Consider the following 25,344-nt stretch of genomic DNA (forward strand, 5'->3'; position numbering starts at 1 on the left):
GTCTTCGACTCGGAGTTATCAATTTCTGTACTTTATTCTGAAATATTCCTTACATTTTACAAAACTCAGTTTTTTCTAATAATCTGTATCCGCTACTCCGTAACAGTTTTGTAAAATCTGCTAAATTAATTTTTTTCGTGTAGAAAGTAATAATTGAATTGAAATGATTAAAATAGTTTCATGTTCTATAATAAATAAATATTCTGATAAGTTGTTGAATTTCAAAAAGGTTTGAATTTGAAATTTTCGAAAATCTTAATTCTTATAGAAAAATAATATAATGATTAAATATTTATTTAAAAATGAAGTTATTGATGTTTTCGAATAATTTTACAATTAAAGAAATTCTTAAATAAATGTAATAGAACATTTTTTTGAGTATCTTATTTTTAGAGTGAATCAGAATATTCTTTAAGGTCAGGGAAAAAATCAAAATTGTCTCAGGGAAAAGTCAGAAAAAACAAAATTAAATTTTTGTGATAAAACTGCTTTTTCACTCCGCACTTTTTTAGGGCACACACTAAAAAAATGGGAACTTGTGAGAGAAATTTAATTTCTGTTTTTTTATATTTTCTGCTCTTGTCTTTTGCTCCGCCTATCGGTTCTTTAATTTAGAGTGGGGAGATGAGAGCAAGTGAGACAAACTCAACTTTGCGCCTTTTTCGCTCCCCACTCTCTCCATACGCTCCGCCTCTCGTTTCATTTTCACAGAGTGGGGAAATGAGTGCGAGAAGGACAGTATCAAGTAGCAAGCGAATAACAAAGAGAATAAATTGTATCTACACTTTTTTGAAATTTAATCATAAAAGCTAACTGCATTGGGATTTAAATATGAGGCATTCGGAGAGAAGTGACATTAAACTAATGTGTTTCGTTGTAAGTGCTTGCTCTCCGTCTCGAGAATACATGCTTCCCAACGCTTCAAGCACTTTGGAGAAGATAGTCAGTACATGTATGTATATAAGGACCGACAGGGTCAGAGGTGTACATTGGCGCCTACAAGTGTTGGCAAATTAGATTATACATGACCTCACCCTCACCTTGTACCCTTTTTTTTTATTTTTTTCCTCCAGACATAAGAAGGAAGGAAAACATTGTACTCTCCCGGCTAATAAGTACCGTAAGTGCACACAGAATCGATATCCTCTTTAGGAGAAACGTGATCCTAAAAATAAAACTCTTTTTTTCTGCTCTTGAACTAAATTGAGAAAATTTGGAAATTTCTCTCTTTCTCTTCAAGGGAAGAAATTTATTTAATTATGTAAATAAGAAAAAAAGAGAGTTAATATTCGAACTACAATTTTTTTTTATTTTTTCGTCTTTAAGTAGAGTTTGTTTAATTAGAAAAAGGGGATAAAAATGAATTTGGATTGGAGAAATTGTTCTTTTAATATGGGTTGCTTCTGCTCGGTTTTATATGAAAGTCACAAGAGACTCGCACGCATTTCACTTTAAGTCCAATTCACAATTGCTATCGAGTACAATATACAGTACGTAAGCACACATAAGAACATTTATAGGTGCACAGAAGGCTGGCTTCAGTTGTAAAGTTGCCTGGCAAAAAGCTTTTTTGTATTTCAAGGAGGGGGGTTATAGAGTGAAGCGAGACGAAAGAGCAATGCATTATGCAACAACTGTTTGAAGTTCTCTTTTTTTTACACTCGACCGCTAAAAACTCGGATGAAACAAAAGAAATCACTATCAAGAAATATTCTGTTTTTTTGTTCTTTTTTCATATTTATAACCTTTCTTATTATATATAATTCAAAAACTTTTCTTGAACTTTATAATTCAAAACTATAATTTTTGGTTTTCTTTACTTTTATATTCTTATTTATGGTTTTTCAGGGTTGCCACACACACACCCTGAGAAAAATATAATTTCTGTAATTTCTCCTGAAATATTCCTTACATTTTACAAAACTCAGTTTCCTAATCTGTATCCGCTACTCCTTAACAGTTTTGTAAAATCTGTTAAATTTATTTTTTCCGCGTACAATTTTTAACTAAAATTTATTCTTCTGTAAATCAATTGGTTATGATAATTTTTGAAAAAGTTCTTTGAGAATTTTCAATACCATTTGTTTACAATTCAATTTTACTAAATTTTAATTATTCATAAATTCTTCAATTAAATATATTTATTAGAAAATAAAAACTTCAAATAATAATTTAAAAAAAAAATTCAATTAAACTTTTTTAAAAAAATTAATTCTACAGAATTATTAGTGGAATGTATGAAAAATTCAGATTTTCAAAGATTTTAATTTGAAACCTTTACAAAATTCAATTATTTCTAAAAATTCACGCTATAATACTTTTAATATTCAATTATTATATAAGATTTTAACTGAAATTCAATTTTAAAATAAATTTTTATTAGAATATTCTACGAGAATTCAATTATTTAAATACAAAAATAAATAAATTACAGAATAATTGAATGTTACTCAAAATTGAATTCTCATAAAGAAATTTATAAACAAATTTTTAAATAATTGAATTCTTTTGACGAATTTTAATAAAAATTTGATATAATAAAATAATAATAATAATAATAATAATAAAACAATTTAAATTCAGCGATGAATTTTATTATTTATGAAAATAATTGAATTTCTAGAAATTTATAAAAAATTTGTAAATTATTGAATTTCTGGGAAATTTTTATTATTTATAAAAATAATTAAATTTTTGCATAGAATTTTATCTAAATTTTTTTCATATTGTAATTGAATTCTTTTTGGAAAATTATAAGAATTAAAATAGTAGATATTAAAAATCATTAAATTGCAGAAAATTTATGAAAATAATTGTAATTTTGCAAAAATTTTTATTACTTATAAAGATAATTGAAATTTTTACGAGAATTTTTTGAAATTCTTGAATATAATTGAATTTCTGCGAAAAATTTTATTACTTTTGAAAATAATTGAATTCTCACAATCAATTGACAAGTCATCTCTAAAATTCAATTTCTTTTAGTGTTTATAACTAAAATTGTTCTATAAATTTATTATTTTTAATAATTAGTTAAATATATATATTAAAAAATTAGTTAATTTTAGAAGAATATGAATTATTAAAATTTTTCAAATTCTAAGTTCTTTTTTCTAATTAAAATCATTCAAAATTGAAATTTTACAAAATTTCAAATTAAAACCTTTTGAAGTTGATCTATTTATGAAAATTGTAAACGCAACTCTTTTAAAATTCAATTAATTTTGGAATATTTAAGTAAAATTATTCATTAAAAAATTTCTAATTTATTGCACAAAATTTTTCTATCTAAATTTTTCTATAAATTTTTTTTTTTTATCATTTTATGATAGTTCTTTAAGAATTAAGATAAAAAAAGAAATTATTGTCAACAATAGAAAAATTTGAATGTTTTGTATTATAATTCTAATTTTCTTAGGAATTCTAAAACTTTAATTTTTTCTAGTTCTTTTAATAAAAATCCCTGATTTTTCTCTGAATTTCCTGACCTGTGATAACCCTGAAAAAAGTGTAAAAATGAAGCGACACCAAGGAATACTAAAACAAAAATTGAAAAGGGAAAACTAACAAAAAAATCCAGAAAATCCTCCAAACAAAAATATAAGAATCCTCTTACATTCATCGTCACTTTTATAAAAAACAAATAAAGAAAAATAAATTATAAAACCCAAATGATAGTACCAAAAAAAGAAGTGAAAATTAAATTACAAAATTTGCAGCTAACAATTTTTATACTCCGCTTTTTTAAAAAAACGCCCTCAGGCTGACGATTATTATACGAGACGCCCTTACATGAAATTTTACTTTCCAGCAATTACTTAACGAGCCTCAAGACCATCGTGTTTATCCGGCTTGGCTACCGCATTCTTATATGAGCTATACACATGGCATAAGCGTTGGCGTGTAAAAGCAGCACAAAAAAAAAGAGAATAAAGAAAAAAACTTTATCCCGAATAGGGAAAGTTCATCTATGAAGCATTATTTCACTCGACCTCATCTACATATACTCATACTCGATCATTATTATTTATTACTGTGACAACGACAAAATTTATTATCCAACCAACAATAGATCTCAAAACGTTAAAAAAAAATAAAATATTAATGAGAGGGAATATTTTAAGTCAAATTTTTCCCGTTTTGACAAAAAGCTTATACATATAAAATTGTTGATAATATTCAAATAAATTATTCAATGTTTGTTAAAGCCGACCGGTTTGTACATTGCAAATATGGTAGCTTACTGGTACTTTTCCACTTACTGGTCATTTTCGTTTACTAAAAGTATTATTACTAATACTATTAATGCCTAAACTATAGTGTTCCAAAAATAGTGTTACCAAAACTAGTGTTATCAAAAATAGTGCTACCAAAGAAAGTGTTACCAAAAATAGTGCTGCCAAAAATAGTGCTACCAAAAAAAAAAATTATAAAATAGGTTCAAAAAAAAATTTTTTTTTCCTGCAGTTGGTGGAATAAAGAAAAGTTATTCGGCAAGCGAGTCACGAGTGGTGACATAATGGTGTAACTGTCGCGTTCATCATTAGTCACTGGTGCATGCGTACTCACGTATTCCTGTTAGAATTTAATTAGCGCTCCTTTGCTATTCTGCTGTTGAGCCCATGACTATGGTGTGGTGCTCTCTTCCTCGTATAATTTATTCATTTTAATTTGTATCATCTTACATCATTCTGGCAAAAAAAGGAGTCGAATGTCGTCTCGCGCCCTTGCCGCACTAAAAGTGCACGCCAATAAAAAAAAGGATACTCTCGCCACTTTAACACCCTCGTATAAAAGAACATGATGTCAAATTTTTATATTCTATACACTCTCCAAGAAGACATCAAAATTATTTATAAACAAATATTTTTCAATTTACCACAAGAAAGTTGTTACAAAAATTTGATTTTCTTTTTTTCTAACTCATCTAGTATTTCTAAACAAAATTTTTACTTTTTCGAAACCCTAAAGAATATTCTCACCCACTCTAAAAATTATCCCATGTCAAAAATTCCATAAAAGTACCATCTGGAAAATCCATAGAACTTCTACATGGAATTTCCGTGGAGATTCCATGCAAATTATACAAGTTTTTTATTTTAATAATATTTTAACATTTCAATTATGATTAGAGTCCAATAGTTAGCTAAAACACAGGAGAATTCAGAAATTTTTTAGAATTTATTTCCGATTCAGAAAACATTGGTGTCTTAAGAAGCGACGCTGTTCTTAATAATTTTTTTAAAAAATTTTGGAGTCTAATATCAAATTTGAGCTTTTTTCGAATCACGGAGGTGCTCAGTAGTTTTTTAGAATCTCGTCTAGTAAATTTTTTTAAACAATTTTTGGAATCTAATATCAAATTTGATTTTTTTCCATCAAATTCGAGTTTTTTTTAATAAAGAAGAGCTTTTTTCGAATCACGGAAGTACTCCGAACTTTTTTAGAATTTATTTTCGATTCAGCAAAAATTTGTGTCTTGGAAAACGACGCTGGTGTAGACAATATTTTTTGACAATTTTTGGAGTCGACTATCAAATTTGGGCTTTTTTTCACCAAATTGGAACTTTTTTTATTAAAGAAGAGCTTTTTCCGAATCACGGAGGAAGTCAGTAGTTGTTTAAAAATTTACTGCCGAATCAGAAAACATTTGTATCTTGACAATTTTTTTTAACAATTTTTGGAGTCTAATGTCGAATTTGTGCTTTTTTTAATAAAGAAGAGCTTTTTCCGAATTACGGAGGTACTTCGAACTTTTCATGAATTTATTTTCGATTTAGAAAAAAATTGTGTCTTGGAAAACGACGCTGGTCTTGCAAATATTGTATGACGATTTTTGGAATCTAATATTAAATTTGAGCTTTTTTCTTTAAATTGTAGCTTTTTTATTAAAGAAGAACTTTTTCCGAAACAAAAATCCTTCAAAAGTGAAAATGAAAACTGAAACAAAAAGTTTCAAAAACTCCTTTTTTAAATTTAATATCGAAAAAGAGAACAACCCGGAAAGAAATAATTCCAATTTTTCTTCAAATCTCGCAATCAATTGAATGTAATTTATCCTAATGCATTTCATGCATTTCGTATCGAAGAAGCCTGTATAGGAAGCTAAATGTGTAAATGTGTAACCCTTCGATGTTACACTGTGTGTTATGGTTTCCAGACCCAAGGACTTGTGTTTCAAGGGGTTGGAGATGACTTTCCTTCTTTGTGTGTCCTTGGGGAGCACTATAACCCTCGCCCATCGCAAATGTATTGAATATAAAAGTACCTAAGTAGATAGTTCTTAGAATAACATACAGTACGTTACGAGTGTCTATAGAAAATACATACATAGGGGTAGTAGGAGATCAAGTTTTTTTTTTGTCGAACAGGGGAGTGGGATTTGGAATACTTTCTCTCATGTAAACGAATAATAACCACGAATTACGAGACATCGTGTACATTACAGGGAGAGAAATAGATGTGCCAGAAAATATCGACATAACATTTGGATTTTCCCTACCCCTATATATCTTTTTTTCCTCTTTTCCCTATAAGGGTGTCAAGAGTAAATAGTAAAATGACATATCAAATAGCTTTCGTTTACTAAATTTGATCACGTTTTATTTTATCGATACACTTCCATTCGAAAAGTCATTTTTTTATCATTGCAACACGACGAATTGTAGTTTAAAAGATCCTAGAGGATAGATATACACAGGGCTCGAACCAGTGAAAGTATTTAAAAATGCGAACTTTACGGAACAAAAATGAAAAATTACGGACCAATTACTGACAAAAATATAACCAGTCCGAGTCAAAAAAAAAAAAAGAAAATTTTATACTTAAAAATATAAATTAAATTTCATTTCAAAAATTTTTAAATAAAATTCTTCTTTAAATCGAATTATTTTTAATAATTTTCGAAAAAGTTCTTTAACAATTTTCAAATCCATTTGTTTACATTATTCAATTTTACGAAACGTTAATTATTTGTAAATTCTCCAATTAAATACATATTAGAAAATAAAACCTTCAAATAATATTTAAAAAATTCAATTAAACTGTTTTAAAAAAATTAATTTCAAAATTCAATTATTTCTCAAAATTCACGCTACATTGCTTTTAATATTCAATTATTATCTAAAATTTTAACTAAAATTCATGTTTAAATAAATTTTTATCAGAAAATTATGTTAGAATTCAATTATTTAAATACAAATGATATGCAAATAAATAATTTATTGAATAATTAAATGTTTCTTAAAATTCAATTCCCATAAAAAATTTTATGAACAAATTTTTTAATAATTAAATTCTTTCGGCGAATTTTAATAAAATTTTTAAGAATAATTACATTTTTCGTGAAATTCGATTAAAATTGTATTAAAAATAATTGAAATTCTAGGATGTCTTTTATTATTTTTGTGAAAATAATTGAATCCCTACACGGAAAGAAAAAGTCCGTCAACCATTAATGGATTAGTATATTACTTTGAGACGGGACACTTTTTCCGTTGATGGTTACTTAACTTTACTTAACGATTGAAAACGAGTCATGGATTGATTAGAATGCCAGTATGTGACCAATTGTTTTAGATTTAATGCTGAATTGTTATCAATGGCTGTTTGAATGTTTACGAATCATTAGTGAAAGTTTGTGAAACGTTAGTTGACTCGTATTCTAAATCGGCGCTCTTCACTAGCGCATTGTTGCGCAGTGTACCGATGCGCATTTCTTCCGGTTTCTCTATAGTCCATGTGTTTTTGCTGTCTGCTATACATATCCCTATATACTATTATGTGTAATGTGAATATTTAACTTAACTAACAATTTGCAGTTGAATTGCGTCTAGAAATTGACCTCGATGAAAATATATTTTCTTTTATATTTCTCGCTAATTAAAAAGTAGTTATTAGTGCAAAATCATTTCTCACAAGTTGTGAAAAATTTTGTTATTTGGTATATAAGAACAGTTCGCTTCTAAACTTAAAATGTTATAAGTGTGCGTTTCTACGTGTAGTTATTATAAGTGCGAAAATGTGTTGGTCTAAAGCGTCTAAGAGTGTAAATAAAATATCGGAACTGTGCAACGAAAAAAATGTGTTCATTCTGTACCAAATAGTGTCTAAAATTAGGGATAATTCTGAAAGAAGTTGAATTTTTTGAATGCTTTTGATAGTCATAGAAAATTTAATAGACAGTTTTCTAAATTTTAGTGAACGAGTTTTATATATTGATGACAGTTTTCTAAATTTTAGCAAGCAACTCGTCTCTGATTGTGACTCAAAGTATGTTATCCATTGAATGATTTTGTGTCCCGTCTCAAAGTAATATACTAGTCTATTAATGATTGACGGACTTTTTCTTTCCGTGTAAGAAGAATTTTATTGCTCTTTTATAATATTTAATTTTTGCGAAAAATATTATTATTCTTGAAAATAATTGAATTCCTGCAATAATTTGTAACTTTTCCAAAATTCAATTTTTTTTCGTGTTTTTAAGTAAAATTCTTCTGAAAATGCATTATTTTTATAATAATTTTCGAAAACGTCATTTGAGAATTTTCAAATTTATTTGTTTACAATTCAATTTTACCAAAACTTTGGATTATTCATAAATTCTTCAATTAAATATATGTATATTAGAAAGTAAAAACTTTAAATAAATTCAAAAAAAATCCTCAAATTAAAGTTTCTCAAAAAAATGAATTCCACAGAATTGTTAGTTAAAAATATAGAAAATTAAGATTTTTAAAGATTTTAATTTGAAACCTTGTCAAAATTCAATTATTTCTTAAAATCCACGCTCTAATACTTTTAAATTCAATTATAATCTAAAATTTTAACTGAAATTCATTTTTAAATCAATGTTTATTAGAAAATTCTACCAGAATTCAATTATTTAAATTAAAAAAATAGTTACTTAAATAATTGCATGTTTCTTATAATTAAATTTTCATGAAGAATTTTATTAATAAATTTTTAAAGAATTAAATTCTTTTGACGAATTTTAATAATAAAATTTTTAAGAATAATTACATTTTTTGCAAAGAATTAGATTAAAATTGTATTAAAAATAATTGAAATTCTGCAATGAGTTTTATTAATCTCTGTAAAAAAGTTTTATTATTTATGAAAATAATTGAATTATTGCAAAGAAATTAAAAAAAAAAATTGTAAATAATTGAATTCCTGTAAAGATTTTATTTTTTATGAAAACATTTGCGTAGAATTTTATTACATTTTTTTTAAATAATTGAATTCTTTTTGTAAAGTAATTGAATTTTGGAGAAAAGTTTTATGATTTATAAAGATAATTGAAATTTTGACGAGAATTTTATTAAAATTTTTAAAAATAATTGAAATTTTGCAAAGACTTTTATTAAAATTTTGGAAAATAATTAAATTTCGAACAATATTTTTCTTATTTATGAAGATAATTGAAATTTGGAAGAACATGTAATTAAAATTTTTGAAAATAATTGAAATTTTGACAAAAATCTTATTAAAATTTTTTTGAGTAATTGAATTTCGGAAAAGCGTTTTATTATTTATAAAGATAATTGAAGAAACAATTTTTTAATTTTTGAAAATAATTGAAATTGAGACAAGAATTTTTTAAAAAAATTTTTAAATAATTGAATTACGGAGTAGTGTTATTATAAAAATTTTATTTATTTATAAAGATAATTGAAATTTTGACTAGATTTTGGAGATAAGTTTTATTATTTCTAAAGATAATTGAAATTTTGACGAGAATTTTTAAAAAAATTTTGATCAAAATTGAATTTCTGCAAAGAATTTTATTATTTTTGAAAATAATTGAATTTCTACAATAATTTGTAATTTCTCTAAAATTCTCCAAATTATATCGTAGAATTTATAAACTTTCCGTCTTTTCTCAATCAAATTACGGACTTCAAGCAAATTTACGGACCTAGTTCGAGCCCTGATATACAAAAAAGTGTACGTATGAAACAAACGGTGGGTAAAAATACACCTAATCGACACCTAGGTGATGGGTGTCACCTACTGTCTAGATTGTAGGAATATTTAGAGAAAATAGATGTAAAACGTGAGTTTATGGATATGCCCGTTGGGTCTGTAAATTATTGTCGCTGCTTTTACGATCGAGCATACGGTTTCGTGACAGTATATTGATAAGTGTCATCTGTTACTCGAGGGGGTTTATGGCAATTTGAAACATTTTAATTGCAGATTAAACACAGAAGCGCCGCTATTGTGGAGTAATTATTCTACATAATCTCCCGCTGACCACTCAGAGAGATCCTAAACTGTTACTATGGGGGTATTCCATTCCCAGTGATATGAGTTACAGTATACGTTATTATTCGTTTAGCGAAAAAAAAAATTTTAATTTCCTCACGATAAATAAACATTTGGAAAAATGTAATTTTCATAACAGGGAAGAAAAATGTATGAAGTAACTTTTAATATTTACAAAAAAGTAAATAAAACCTAAAGGGTCTCATCAAACTAATTTCACTAATTTCACAATTAAAAGAATGTTTCCAAACTGGGTCAAAATTTAAAACTGCGCATGAAAAATGTAAGCTTTGGCTGCTCTATAGTTTAATACATTTCCGGAAATATTAACATAAATTTATTAATTAGGAAAAATTAAGAAAACTATTTAGAAAATTTTATAAGAATTAGAACTATTTAAAAAAGTTTTTCTTTTCTATATTGTATCAATTTCTTCTCTAATTAAAGAAAAAATAAGAATATTCTCAAAGCAGGGAAAGGCTTTAATAAGAAAAATTGAATTAAATCGACTCACCGAATGATGAATCCCACTTTGGTTGATGGATGTCATATGCCAAGTATTTCTCAATAAAAGAAATACTGATTTTTAATGATTCTCCAATTACTTATAGGATAATTATATTCATATTACTCAATATATAATAAATTCTCCATCTCAAAAACGCATTGTTAATCCAATTTTACAGAAATTATTTTTCCTCTTTTATATCCTTCTTTATGTTTATTTTATATTTTTGGAGTGAATAACTGAAACATAAACAATTAAGAAATTAATATAAACTTAACTACTAATAAATGCATTAATAATTAATTTCATTATTAATTAATTTTCAAATGACAATTAGATTTGGTCGATGCTTGAAAAATTCTATAATAAATATAAACAAACAGAAAAAGAGAAATTTACATACCTATAACAATTTTTTTCCGAAGAAAATATAAGACAATCTCCAAACAATGGCAACATAACCTTAAAATCTCGAAATAATGTAAAACACCCGATTTGTAGTTAATTGTACACCAGATTGTTTTTAAATATCGATGATAATACTTTGGTCTTGAAATTCATGTCATAAGGGAGTTTGTATAATCCCCATTTTTTATGACAACCGAAAATCAGCATCATCACAATACTTGAAAATAGTATTTTTAATTGTTTCTACTTATATTGCTCTATTGAAATTCTGAAACAAATGAAAAAAATTCACAAACGTAAATACCAAGAATGGAGCAAATTTCACATAACCTACAAATCTTGATAAACATTATCACATATTTACGAAATTTCTTTTCTATTTTCATTATTACTTTTAGAAAATATTGATTCGATAAGCAAATATAATCTCAATTATGTAAAGATCTTGCTAATAATCGATAATATATGCCCGATTCAAGAAAATTTGATTTTGGATTCTGACCATTCTGACAAAAATTGACATTTTCTTTTTTCCAAAAATATTGACTTTTTTCATTTTTTCTCGGAAACTTTTACAATATATCAATTATTAACGTTAAGGAAAAGTTATTTACCGTAAAATATTCATAATATTTGTTAGGATTAACACCAAATGAGAAGATTAAAAATTTTCCAAACACACGTCAATCTTTCTTGTGTGGACGCCATGACAGTGAATTGGCGTGCAGTGTGAAGGTAGCAGCAGTGCCGAGAGAAAGGCGCGTTCACATGAACACAGTGGGGGAAAAACAGGCGCGAAAATTCAAATTTCACTTAAAACATTACTTATGTATTTAATAGATAAATAAAACAATTTCTATTAATAATAGTTTGCAGAATGCAACAATTTAAAATTGCAATTATTTTTGTGTTAAAATCAACTAATTAAAGACTTATATAGTATTAATTAATACTGAAGAGTTAATTAATAATAACAATGTATTAATTAATACTATTAAAGTGTTAATTATTAATATAAATAATTTTTTAAATAAATAGCATAATTTATAATTCTAAATTTGCAATATTTATTGAAAAAATTATTAAAATAAAAACTTCCTAATAAATTTTTAACACAATTGTGTTAAAAAAAGCACTGAAATTGATATATAAAATTATTTTTTTGACAATTAATAATTGTTATTTATTTATTAATTTTTTATTATATTTTATTATTTATTAATAATTAATTATTTTAAAAAAGTTAGTTTTGTATGTAATAGCAGAATTTAACAATTTTAATTATTAATTACTTCATGTAAAAATTACCGAATTAACAACTTTTAATATTAAAAGTAATTTGGTAATTTTAAATTAATAATTTTATCATTTCTCTTTAATTATTTATATAAATGTTTTAAAACATGAAAATTTACCAATATTTATTTCATTTTTATAACTTAATATTTAAGAATTATCTAATTGTTAAAAAAATAATTTTTCTATACTATTGTAATGAATTAACTATTAATTAATTAAAGTAATAATTCATTAAATTAACTGAATAACTGAAATTTTGAATTATTTTTTGCTGAAATTAACAAATTTTCAATTTTTAATAAATTTTTGAATTTTAAATAAAAAATTAATTTTGTTTTATAATTGTAAATTAAACGGTGGAAAAATATTATCAAAAATCAGTTATTAAATTTTTTCTAACATTTAATACTTAAAGTATTAAATGTTATAATAAATTTCATAAATAATAATAAAAATAAATAAATTTAAATAAATTAATTGCATTAGTTAATCAATTAAATAAGATTTAAAAAAGAAATTTCTTACTGAACAGGAAATGATTATCTTTTCATAAAACAATAATTAGGACTTTTCTAATGTTTTAAAAATTGTTATCAATTAATTATTTATCAATCATATTAATGTTAGCTGATTGTTAAATTTCAATTAATTTCTTCGAAATGCATTTAATTGAAAATTTCCGAATAACGACTATTAGCCTATAAACAATTGGCGTTTATGACCATAATATTGAAGGGAAAAGATTTCTATAATGATTTGGAAATTTCAAATTAAAGATTCTTAAATTTTGTAAACCTTTAAACGAAAAAAAAATGCACTCAGAAAAAAGTAAAATATCAACTAAATTCACTACTTTTTTAGAGACTGACTTTTTTTTTATTCATTTACAAAAATATTTATTCTTTTTTATTTAATTTCATGATTAAGCAAATGTTTACTTAATTTATTTTTTTTATTCATTTAAAATTAAACTGGCATTCAATTTATTTAAATTTAATTTAATCAATTAAATGAGTAACAAAATTAATAATGTTAATTTCATTTTCTTTAAAATAATTAAATTAAATCTGGAAAACTTTTTTGTATTAAAAAAAAAAATTTTTAATAAACTTATTTATTGAGTCTTAAAAACCTTTGATTTATAAATAAATCGTTAAAGAATTTAGTAAAATAATTTTGTTTTGTTGATATTTATGATTTTTTTTCTGAGTGTTTTTTGTTTTATTTATGTTTTCAATTGTTACTTACTTTGATATTTTTATAGTATTTTAATTTCTGAATCAAGTCAAAGAACTTAATCTTTTCGGATTCTGGATGGTTAACAATGGAATCACTGTTCTCTGGAATCTGCTGTACTTAAACTTCAGTCTGAAAATGAAAGATTGTAAAATTATTTATTTATTATAATTAAGAATAAATTTTGTAGAAAAAATAATTTTAGGCATAAATAATAATAAATTAAAAATTACATATTACTGCACCTATTTTTTGGAGAAAATTTTCCATCTTGACATTAACTAAAAGGCTTTTAATTGTAAGATTGTCACTTCATTATGGCAACAATAATTTTGCAGAAGCACACGTCCATGGAAGATTGTTTTTAATGGTTTTTTGTCTTCACTCTATTTAATTACTGTAACAGATAAAAAAATTTTATAAATATTACAAATTCAAGCATAATGTTTATAAACAATAGCACACAATTTAACAATTATGAATTACAAAAATATTTTTTTAGATTAATTAAACAACAATTATTATTTCAGTGTTAATTGCAAAATAAGAACTTTTAAATATACCAGTCAGCAGAAATTAACAATTCCAAATTTGAATAAATTTTTGTTTAAATTGACAAATTAGATACTTCTAATTAACTTTTTAGCTCAGTTGGGTTAAAAAAATTTAACTGATATTAATTTATCGAAATTAATTTCATTTTAATTACTTGAAATATTTAATTTATTTCAATTATTTTTCTTTTTAAATACTTATGAACTATTTGTTACAATAAATTTTATATATAAAAGCAGAATAATAATAGAATATAAGAATTCATAATTATTAAAACAAAAATAATTAAATTAAATTACTTAATTTGTTTCAATTATTTTTGTTTTAATAACTATGAGTTGTTAGTTAAAAAATTATTTTTATAAACAATAGCAGAGTCTAATGATTCCAATTTTTAATTATTTTATTCCAAAACTAATAAGTTAATTACTTTTGGTAAATTTTTAAAAACAGAAAACTTTACAAAAATTGAATTCTTTTTTATATTTAAATAATTATTCTTTTTATCCTTCAGTATTAACTTAATAACTTTTTAATACTGAAATATTCATTGTTAAAAAATAATTTTTATAATTAACATTTATCGAAATTTAACAATTTTAATAAATAATTATTTGTTACAAAAACTAAACATTTATACACTTAGTAAAATGTTAATCTGCTAAATGCACTATTATTTTGTGTAGAATAAATTTTTTAAATTCTTTTACAAAAGATCAAAGTTCTTCTTTTAATTAATTCACTAATGAAACGATTATTTGTTTTAATTTTTTGCATTCATTTAAAATTCAACTAAAATTCAATATATCATTTAGTGTTATTAAAGAAAACTGTAAAAAATTATAATTCTTTTCTATTTAAAATTATTATATTGAAAATCAATTTTTTGTGTTGGAAAAGAATTTTATATAAACTAAATTATTGAGTCTAATAAATAGATTAAATATTTGGTAAGTTAACTCGAAATTTTGTTGATATTTATAAATTTTTTCTGTATGTATTTAATTGATTTTTGTAATGAATACCTTCTGCGATACGGTGAAAGTACATTTTTTTCTAAAGTACGTTTTGAAACTTCGGCATTTGCTGATTCTGGGTTGTTAACTGTTATCCTGTTGTGTTAACTGTTCCCTGGAAACTATTGTACTTCAACTTCCGTCTAAAAATTAAAAATATGTTTAAAATTATATTTTTATAAATTTTATACTCTAGAATAAATTTTTCTTAAAAAATAAATATATAAGTATTTACAAAAAAAAAGGAAATAGAATGCAAATTTACATAATTCTGCATCAATTTTTGAAGGAAATCTCCAAACATGACATTACCTATTACATATTGTCGCATTTGTTGCAAAGTGGTTTTTATTCTGGTAACTCAATGTTTGCTGGATCACACCTTCTCGAAAGAATTCGCAAATATATTATTCATTTACTCACTTATTTTCAACCCTTTTTTCAAAATTACTTATCTAATTGCAAAAGTTTAGATAATTTTTACTTACAAAAAACAAAGAGCTTTGACACGAACTTTAGAAAATGGTTTGCATTATATTTCGAAATTCAGGTCATTCACCCGATATATGTATGTTACTTTGTAGTTTATGTAAAACAATAAATAATTCCATTTATTACTTTATTTACTTTAAAATGATACTATTTGTCGCATTGTAATGAAGGATTCTTACGATTGTCACTACCGTTAATACAGTATGTGAAATGACTTAGAAAAAAAGGCTTTGGAAATGCACATATTTACGAAAATTTTTTTTTCTATTTTCATTATTACTTTTAGAAAATATTGATTCGATAGGCATATATAATTTCAATTATGTAAAGATCTTGAAATTGAATTAAATTCAGAATTGAAATTCTGAAACAAATGAAAAAAATTCACAAACGTAAATAAAGAGTAAATATCAAGAATGGAGCAAATTTCACATAACCTACAAATCTTGATAAACCTTATCACATTTTTACGAAACTTTTTTTTCTATTTTCATTATTACTTTTAGAAAATATTGATTCAATAGGCATATATAATCTCAATTATGTAAAGATCTTGATAATAATCGATAATATATGCCTGATTCAAGAAAATTTGATTCTGGATTCTGAACATTCCGACAAAAATTGACATTTTCTATTTTCCAAAAATATTGAAATTTTTCATTTTTTCTCGGAAACTTTTACAATATATCAATTATTAACGTTAAGGAAAAGTTAATTACCGTAAAATATTCATAATATTTGTTAGGATTAACACTAAATGAGAAGATTAAAAATTTTCCAAACACACGTCAATCTTTCTTGTGTGGACGCCATGACAGTGAATTGGCGTGCAGTGTGAAGGTAGCAGCAGTGCCTAGAGAAAGGCGCGTTCACATGAACACAGTGGGGGGATAACAGGCGCGAAAATTCAAATTTCACTTAACCCCTTCACAGTCGAGTGAAAATAAAGGGGGCGCATGATTATTCCCCAAATGTCATTTTTGCGAAATGTCATTTTTGCGAACTGCACTTTTGCGAAAAGTCATTTTTCCGAAATGTCATTTTTGCGAAATGTCATTTTTGCGAAAAGTCATTTTTACGAAAAGTCATTTTTACGAATTGTCATTTTTGCGAAAAGCCATTCTTGCGAAATGTCATTTTTGCGAAAAGTCATTTTTACGAAAAGTCATTTTTACGAATTGTCATTTTTGCGAAAAGCCATTCTTGCGAAATGTCATTTTTGCGAAAAGCCGTTTTTGCGAAATGTCATTTTTGCGAAATGTCATTTTTACGAAAAGTCATATCAGCGAAAAGCAAATTTTGCGAAATGTCATTTTTACGAATTGTCATTTTTGCGAAATGTCACTTTTGCGAATCGCCATTTTTACGAATTGTCACTTTTGCGAATCGACATTTTTACGAAATGTCATTTTTACGAATTGTAATTTTTTCGAAATATCATTTTTGCGAAAAGTAATTTTTGCGAAATGTCATTTTTACGAAAAGTTATTTTTGCGACAAGTCATTTTTGCGAAATGGCATTTTTACGAATTGTCATTGTTGCGAAAAGCCGTTTTTGCGAAATGTCATTTTTGCGAAATGTCATTTTTACGAAAAGCTATTTTTGCGAAATGTCATTTTTGCGAAATGTCATTTTTACGAATTGTCATTTTTGCGAAAAGTCATTTTTACGAAATGTCATTTTTGCGAAAAGTCAATTTTGCCAAATGTCATTTTTACGAATTGTCATTTTTGCGAAAAATACAATAGTGAATCTATATATACTACTAGTTTACTATTGTATTTTTCGCAAAAATGACATTTCGCAAAAGTGACAATTCGTAAAAATGACATTTCGCAAAATTGACTTTTCGCAAAAATGACATTTCGTAAAAATGACTTTTCGCAAAAATGACAATTCGTAAAAATGACATTTCGCAAAATTGACTTTTCGCTAAAATGACTTTTCGTAAAAATGGCTTTTCGCAAAAATGACATTTCGCAAAAACGGCTTTTCGCAACAATGACAATTCGTAAAAATGCCATTTCGCAAAAATGACTTTTCGCATAAATAACTTTTCGTAAAAATGACATTTCGCAAAAATGACTTTTCGCAAAAATGATATTTCGCAAAAATTACAATTCGTAAAAATGACATTTCGTAAGAATGTCGATTCGCAAAAGTGACAATTCGTAAAAATGGCGATTCGTAAAAGTGACATTTCGCAAAAATGACAATTCGTAAAAATGACATTTCGCAAAATTTGCTTTTCGCAAAAATGACTTTTCGTAAAAATGACTTTTCGCAAAAATGACAATTCGTAAAAATGACATTTCGCAAAATTGACTTTTTGCTGATATGACTTTTCGTAAAAATGACATTTCGCAAAAACGGCTTTTCGCAAAAATGACATTTCGCAAGAATGGCTTTTCGCAAAAATGACAATTCGTAAAAGTGACTTTTCGTAAAAATGACTTTTCGCAAAAATGACATTTCGCAAAAATGACATTTCGGAAAAATGACATTTCGCAAAAGTGCAGTTCGCAAAAATGACATTTCGCAAAATTGACATTTGGGGAATAATCATGCGCCCCAAAATAAAGTTTTTGTGCCATAAGTGTTCAAAAAAAATTTTTTTTTTAAAAATCATGATATTGTCATATTATATGTTTTTGAGGTCACTGATTCAAAATCCGTGGTCGAAAAGCCAAAATTCAAAATAGCGGCTTCAAAATATCCACCAAAAAAAATTAAAAAGTTAACGAATTCGTTAACTTAAAAATTTTTTTTTAGCTTTTTTAAAGCAGCCATTTTAAATCTTGAATTTTTGACCACGGATTTGGAATCAGCGACCTAGAAAACTCCCGAGTAGGCATTTTAAGGTATTTTTAGACAGATTCGTTAACTTAAAAATTTTTTTTGGGCACCATTTTGAAGCCGCCATTTTGAATTTTGAATTTTCGACAACGGATTTGGATTCAGCGACCCCGAAAACCCCCGAGTAAGGATTTTTAGCCATATTCGTTAACTTTTAAATGTCTTTTTTTTCGATGGCCCTATAGAGCCCATGGACATACAGGGCACGACATTTTTATGGCTCTATAGAGCCCACTGACAGTGAAGGGGTTAAAACATTACTTATGTATTTAATAGATAAATAAAACAATTTCTATTAATAATAGTTTGCAGAATGCAACAATTAAAAATTGCAATTATTTTTTGTTAAAATCAACTAATTAAAGACTTATATTGTATTAATTAATACTGAAGTGTTAATTAATAATTACAATGTATTAATTAATACTAAAGTGTTAATTATTAATATAAATAATTTTTTAAATAAATAGCATAATTTATAATTCTAAATTTGCAATATTTATTGAAAAAATTAATAAAATGAAAACTTTTTAATAAATTTTTAACACAATTGTGTTAAAAAATTCACTGAATAATTGATATATATAAAATTATTTTTTGACAATTAATAATTGTTATTCGCATTTATTAATATTTTATTATATTTTATTATTTATTAATAATTAATTATTGAAAAAGTTAATTTTGTAAATAATAGCCGAATTTAACAATTTTAATTATCAATTATTTTATGTAAAAATTACCGAATTAACGACTTTTAATATTAAAAGTAATTCGGTAATTTTTAATTAATTATTTAATTTTTTTAAAATTATTTATATAAATGTTTTAAAACATACAAATTGAGTAATATTTATTTCATTTTTGTAACTTAATATTTAAGAATGATCTAATTGTTAAAAAATAATTTTTCTATATTATTGTTATTAATTAACTATTAATTAATTGAAGTGATAATTAATTAAAAATTAACTGAATAATTCAAATTTTGAATTACTGAATAAAATTAACAAATATTGAATTTTTAATAAATTTTTGAATTTAAATGAAAAATTACTTCTGTTTATAATTGTAAATTAAAAATGAAATTATGGAAAAAATTTTACTGAAATTCAGTTATTAAATTTTTTCTAACATTAATACTTGAAGTATTAACTGTTAAAATAAATTTTATAAATACTAACAAAAATAAATAAATTTAAATTAATTAATTGAATTAGTTAATCAATTAATTTAGAAATAAGTAAGAAATTTTTTACTGTCTGGAAATGATTATCATTTTATAGAAAATAATTGGGACTTCTCTAATGTTTGTAAAATTGTTATTAATTAATTATTTTTCAACCATATTAATGTTTTTGCTGATTGTTAAATGTCAATTAATCTTTTCGGAATGCATTTAATTGGAAATTGTCGAATGACTAGTAGCCAATAAACAATTGGCGTTTATATAATGACTTGAAAATTTCCAATAATGATTCCTAAATTTTGTAAACCTTTAAACGAAAAAACATATTTGCACTCAGAAAAAAGTAAAATAGCAACTAAATACAACTAAATACTACTTTTTAGGAAACTGAATTTGTTTTTATTCATTTACAAAAATATTTATTCTTTTTTATTTAATTTCATGATTAAGCAAATGTTTACTTAATTTAATTTTTTTTATATTCATTTAAAATTAAACTGGCATTCAATTTATTTAAATTTAATTTAATCGAATGAATTACTAACAGAATTAATAAAGAACTATAATTTTATTTTATTTAAAATAATTAAATTGAATCTGGAAAACTTTTCAGTATTAAAAAAATTAATTTTTAATAAACTTAATTATTGAGTCTTAAAAACCTTTGATTTATAAATAAATCGATAAAGAATTTAGAAAAATAAATTTGTTTTGTTGATATTTATGATTTTTTTCTGAGTGTTTTTTGTTTTATTTATGTTTTCAATTGTTACCTCTACTTTGATATTTTGATAGTATTTTAATTTCTGAATCAAGTCAAAGAACTTAATCTTTTCGGATTCTGGATGGTTAACAATGGAATCACTGTTCTCTGGAATCTGCTGTACTTAAACTTCAGTCTGAAAATGAAAGATTGTAAAATTATTTATTTATTATAATTAAGAATAAATTTTATAGAAAAAATAATTTTAGGCATAAATAATAATGAATTAAAAATTACGTAATCCTGCACCTATTTTTTGGAGAAAATTTTCCGTCTTGACGTTAATAGGCTTTTAATTGTAAGATTGTCACTTCATTATGACAACGAAAATTTTGTAGAATCACACGTTCGTAAAAGAATGTTTTTAATGGTTTTTTGTCTTTGCTCTATTGAATTACTGAAACAGATAAGAAAAATTTTACAGATATTACAAATTCAAATACAAAGTTTATAAACAATAGCTAGCGCACAATTTAACAATTCTAAATTAGAAATACGTTTTTAGATTAACTAATCTGCGATTCTTGTTAAAGTTTTAAGCACAATAGTGTTAAAAAGTTTACTAAAATGATTTTGTTCAATAATTAATACTTAAGTGTTAATTGAAATAAATAAATTTTATATATAATAGTCAGCGGAGATTAACAACTTTTCTAATTTGAATAATTTTTTATTAAAATTGACGAATTAGATACTTCTTAGTAAATTTTTTGGTCCATTTGGGTTAAAAATTTAACTGAAATTAATTTATCAAAATTATATTCTTTTTAATTTATTTAATTTAATTATTTAATTTATTTCAATTATTTTTGTTTTAATAGTTATGAATTATTTGTTAAATTAAATTTTATAAATAATAATAGAATATAAGAATTCATAATTATTAAAACAAAAATAATTAAATTAAATTACTTAACTTGTTTCAATTATTTTTTTTAATAACTATGAATTGTTAGTTAAAAAATTATTTTTATAAACAATAGCAGAGTCTAATAATTCCAATTTTTAATTATTTTATTCCAAAACTAATAAGTTAATTACTTTTGGTAAATTTTTAAAAACAGAAAACTTTACAAAAATTGAATGCTTTTTTATATTTAAATAATTATTCTTTTTATCCTTCAGTATTAACTTAATAACTTTTTAATACTGAAATATTCATTGTTAAAAAATAATTTTTATAATTAACATTTATCGAAATTTAACAATTTTAATAAATAATTATTTGTTACAAAAACTAAACATTTATACACTTAGTAAAATGTTAATCTGCTAAATGCACTATTATTTTGTGTAGAATAAATTTTTTAAATTCTTTTACAAAAGATCAAAGTTCTTCTTTTAATTAATTCACTAATGAAACGATTATTTTTTTTAATTTTTTGCATTCATTTAAAATTAGACTGAAATTCAATATATCATTTAGTGTTATTAAAGAAAACTGTAAAAAATTATAATTCTTTTCTATTTAAAATTATTATATTGAAAATCAATTTTTTGTGTTGGAAAAGAATTTTATATAAACTAAATTATTGAGTCCAATAAATAGATTAAATATTTGGTAAATTAACTCGAAATTTTGTTGATATTTATAAATTTTTTCTGAGTGGATTTAATTGATTTTTGTAATGAATACTTTCTTCGATACGGTGAAATTACATTTTTCTTTCTAAAGTACATACGTTTTGAAACCAGCATTTGCTGATTCTGGGTTGTTAACTGTTATCCTGTTGTGTTAACTGTTCCCTGGAAACTATTGTACTTCATCTTCCGTCTAAAAATTAAAAATATGTTTAAAATTATTTTTTTATAAATTTTATACTCTAGAATAAATTTTGCATAAAAAATAAATATAAGTATTTGCAAAAAAAGGAAATAAAATACAAATTTACATAATTCGGCATCAATTTTTGAAGGAAATCTCCAAACATGACATTACCTATTACATATTGTCGCATTTGTTGCAAAGTTGTTTTTTTTCTGGTAACTGAATGTTTGCAGGATCACACCTTCTCGAAAGAATTTTTTTGTTTCCCGTATATTGTTATATTGAATTTCTGTAACAAAAACAAAAAATTTTATTACTGTCTCCAAAATACGTTAAATAGTACCGAATTTCGCGAAAAATGTCACTTAACCTAAAATTTTCGTGTCTTTACAGTCTTTACAGGAAATACGCAAATATATTATTTATTCAGTCAGTAATTTTAAATAATTTTCTCATAATTACTTATAAATTACTCAATTTCTAGAAACGGAGTAATTCATACTCACCAAAACAAAGGACTTTGCCTTCGTGATCTGAAATTTATCCTCCAACTTTTGATAACTATTATGTCGACATTTAAAAAATTCGTGAAAAATATTCATCGTTTAGTATATTGTTTTTATATTTTTTTCTCAAAAGTGCATATTCTTTTTTTATAAATATCAATTTATACTCATAACAACAACAAAGTGCTTCCTGCGCATAGCCCGACAAAATTTTGTATTTCAGGTCATTCACCTTATCTTTCAACAACTTGCAGGTCTTTCAGGAAAACATTTTCGTTTTTTTCACTGCTCTTGTAGTACAAATTATTCACTTTAATTCAATTTAATGAAAGATTCTTCCGATTTTTCAAAACTTTTGTACAGATTCTAGAAAAAAATGTCGGACGTGAGAAGAAACTTGTCGCCTGAATGTAGGCGAATGTAGCTTAAAGGTGGGTTTTCATGAATGGAGTGGGGGAAAAGCAGGGTTGGATGCTTAAGAATTTTGGACAAATATCTTAACACTTGAGAAAAAACTTTAAATATAACATTAAATATTTTAATTGATACAAAACTTTTTATTTATACTTTATTTATTATGAAAATATTAAATATGTTACAGATAACTGTATATATATGGTGTTTTTCCGTTCAGGTAATGCGCAACTGAAATTACCATAAAAAATGCGCAGAACCTAACCGGAAGTGCATCATATATGCAGAAAACTGCATATTATTATCAAATTTAAAAAAAATGCAACTTTTTTTAAAAATATTTTGTTAACACACTACTTCATGTTGTTAACAAATGCTAATTTGACCTAACCTCAAATTCGTGATAAACTCTCAGTGGTGATACAAACAATTCGACAACAAATTTATATGATTATTCATCTATTTTCATGCATTTTCTAAAAAATGTTCATTGCATTTATAAGAAAGGCAATTTATACTTACTAGAACAAAGTTCTTTCACTATCCGAAGCATATCCCGACTAAATTTTGTAGGTTATTCATCTCAGTATTGTGAACTGCAGGTCCTGCAATTATACATTTACGTCTTTTTCATTTCTCTAGTAGTAGAAAATTATTAAATTTGATGCAATTTAATTAAAGATGCTTCTGACTTTCCAAAAGTTTTGTACTCACTTTCATAAAATGTCTGCCGTAAAGTGTCGCCATCTTGTCGCCTGAATGTGGCCGAATGCAGTTCGAGGGTGGGTTTACATAAAAAAAGTGGGGGTATGTCAGGGTTGGGTGTTTAAAATTTTCTAATAAAACAAATTCGTCAAACACCCAACCCTGCTATTCCCCCACTCCATTCATGGAAACCCACCTTTAAGCTACATTCGCCCACATTCAGGCGACAATTCTTCTCATATCAGACATTTTTTCTAGATATTTACAAAGTTTTTTTAAAATTAGAAGAATCTTTCATTAGATTGCATCAAAATGTATAATTTTCGACAACTAGAGCAAGGAAAAAGGGAAAATTATTTTCCTAAAAGACCTGCAAGTTCACAATCACGGGATGAACGACCAGAATCTCAAAATGACAAAAGGACTTCAGATTCTCCAGTCAAAGCAACTATTCTGTTTTGGTAAGTATAAACTGCTTATTTTCTATTATTACAATAAATATTTTCAAGAAAATATACAAAGTCAATTGATTAAATGAATATTTTATTAGCAAAATGTTTTTACCTACACTAAGGTTAGAGTTTATTGAGAATTTCTAGTCAATCAAAAATTGCTTTTACTAACGAAATATTACTATAAAAAGTTTAATTTTTTTGAAATTTGATAATAATTTAATGTATTTTTAATATAAATAATATGTTTTTTGAGATTGATGATAAAATATTTAATTTATTAATTATTATTTACGCTTAAGTTTAACAAAATTCCTTATGCACCCAACCCTGCTATTCCCCCACTCCATTCATGGAAACCCACCTTTAAGTCACATTCGGCCAGGCGATAAGTTTCTTTCTCACGCCAGACATTTTTTCTAGATAATCACTAAATTTTGAGAAAATTAGAAGAATCTTTTATCAAATTGCATCAAAATGAATAATTTTCAAGTACGATAGCAAGGAAAAAGGCGAAAACATTTTCCTAAAAAGCCTGCAAGTTCACAATCACGGAATGAATGACCAGAATCTCAAAACGCCAGAAGAACTTCAGATTCTGTTGCCAAAGCACTGTTTTGGTGGTTTTGTAAGTTTATTTTTTATCATTACAATAAATATTTGCAAGAAAATATACAAAATTAATTATTTAAATGAATATTTTGTTGGCAAAATGTTTTTGCCTACACTAAGTTTAGAGTTTATTTAGAATTTCTGATTAAACAAAAATTGCTTTTATTAACGAAATATTACTATAAAAACTTTAATTTTTTTGAAATTTGATAATAATTTAATGTATTTTCAATATAAATAATATGTTTTTTGAGATTGATGATAAAATATTTAATTTATTAATTATTATTTA

The 25,344-nt window shown here is 24.6% G+C and overlaps 2 long non-coding RNA genes across 2 annotated transcripts; both read right to left on the minus strand.

Moving 5' to 3' along the window:
* Positions 1–11,207: 11,207 nt before the first annotated feature.
* Positions 11,208–16,593, minus strand: LOC122508291. The gene is made up of 5 exons (XR_006302208.1): positions 16,506–16,593; positions 15,301–15,434; positions 13,966–14,117; positions 13,733–13,852; positions 11,208–11,453 (listed from the first exon to the last, which is right to left on the minus strand). It is a non-coding gene; the product is annotated as an uncharacterized LOC122508291 (long non-coding RNA).
* A 4,017-nt stretch (positions 16,594–20,610) lies between these two features.
* Positions 20,611–23,199, minus strand: LOC122507388. The gene is made up of 5 exons (XR_006302117.1): positions 22,870–23,199; positions 22,535–22,652; positions 22,278–22,369; positions 20,845–20,992; positions 20,611–20,731 (listed from the first exon to the last, which is right to left on the minus strand). It is a non-coding gene; the product is annotated as an uncharacterized LOC122507388 (long non-coding RNA).
* Between the last annotated feature and the right edge of the window lie 2,145 nt (positions 23,200–25,344).

The sequence above is a fragment of the Leptopilina heterotoma genome, unplaced genomic scaffold (genome assembly GCF_015476425.1).
Source record: "Leptopilina heterotoma isolate Lh14 unplaced genomic scaffold, ASM1547642v1 Lhet_114, whole genome shotgun sequence".
NCBI lineage: Eukaryota > Metazoa > Arthropoda > Insecta > Hymenoptera > Figitidae > Leptopilina > Leptopilina heterotoma.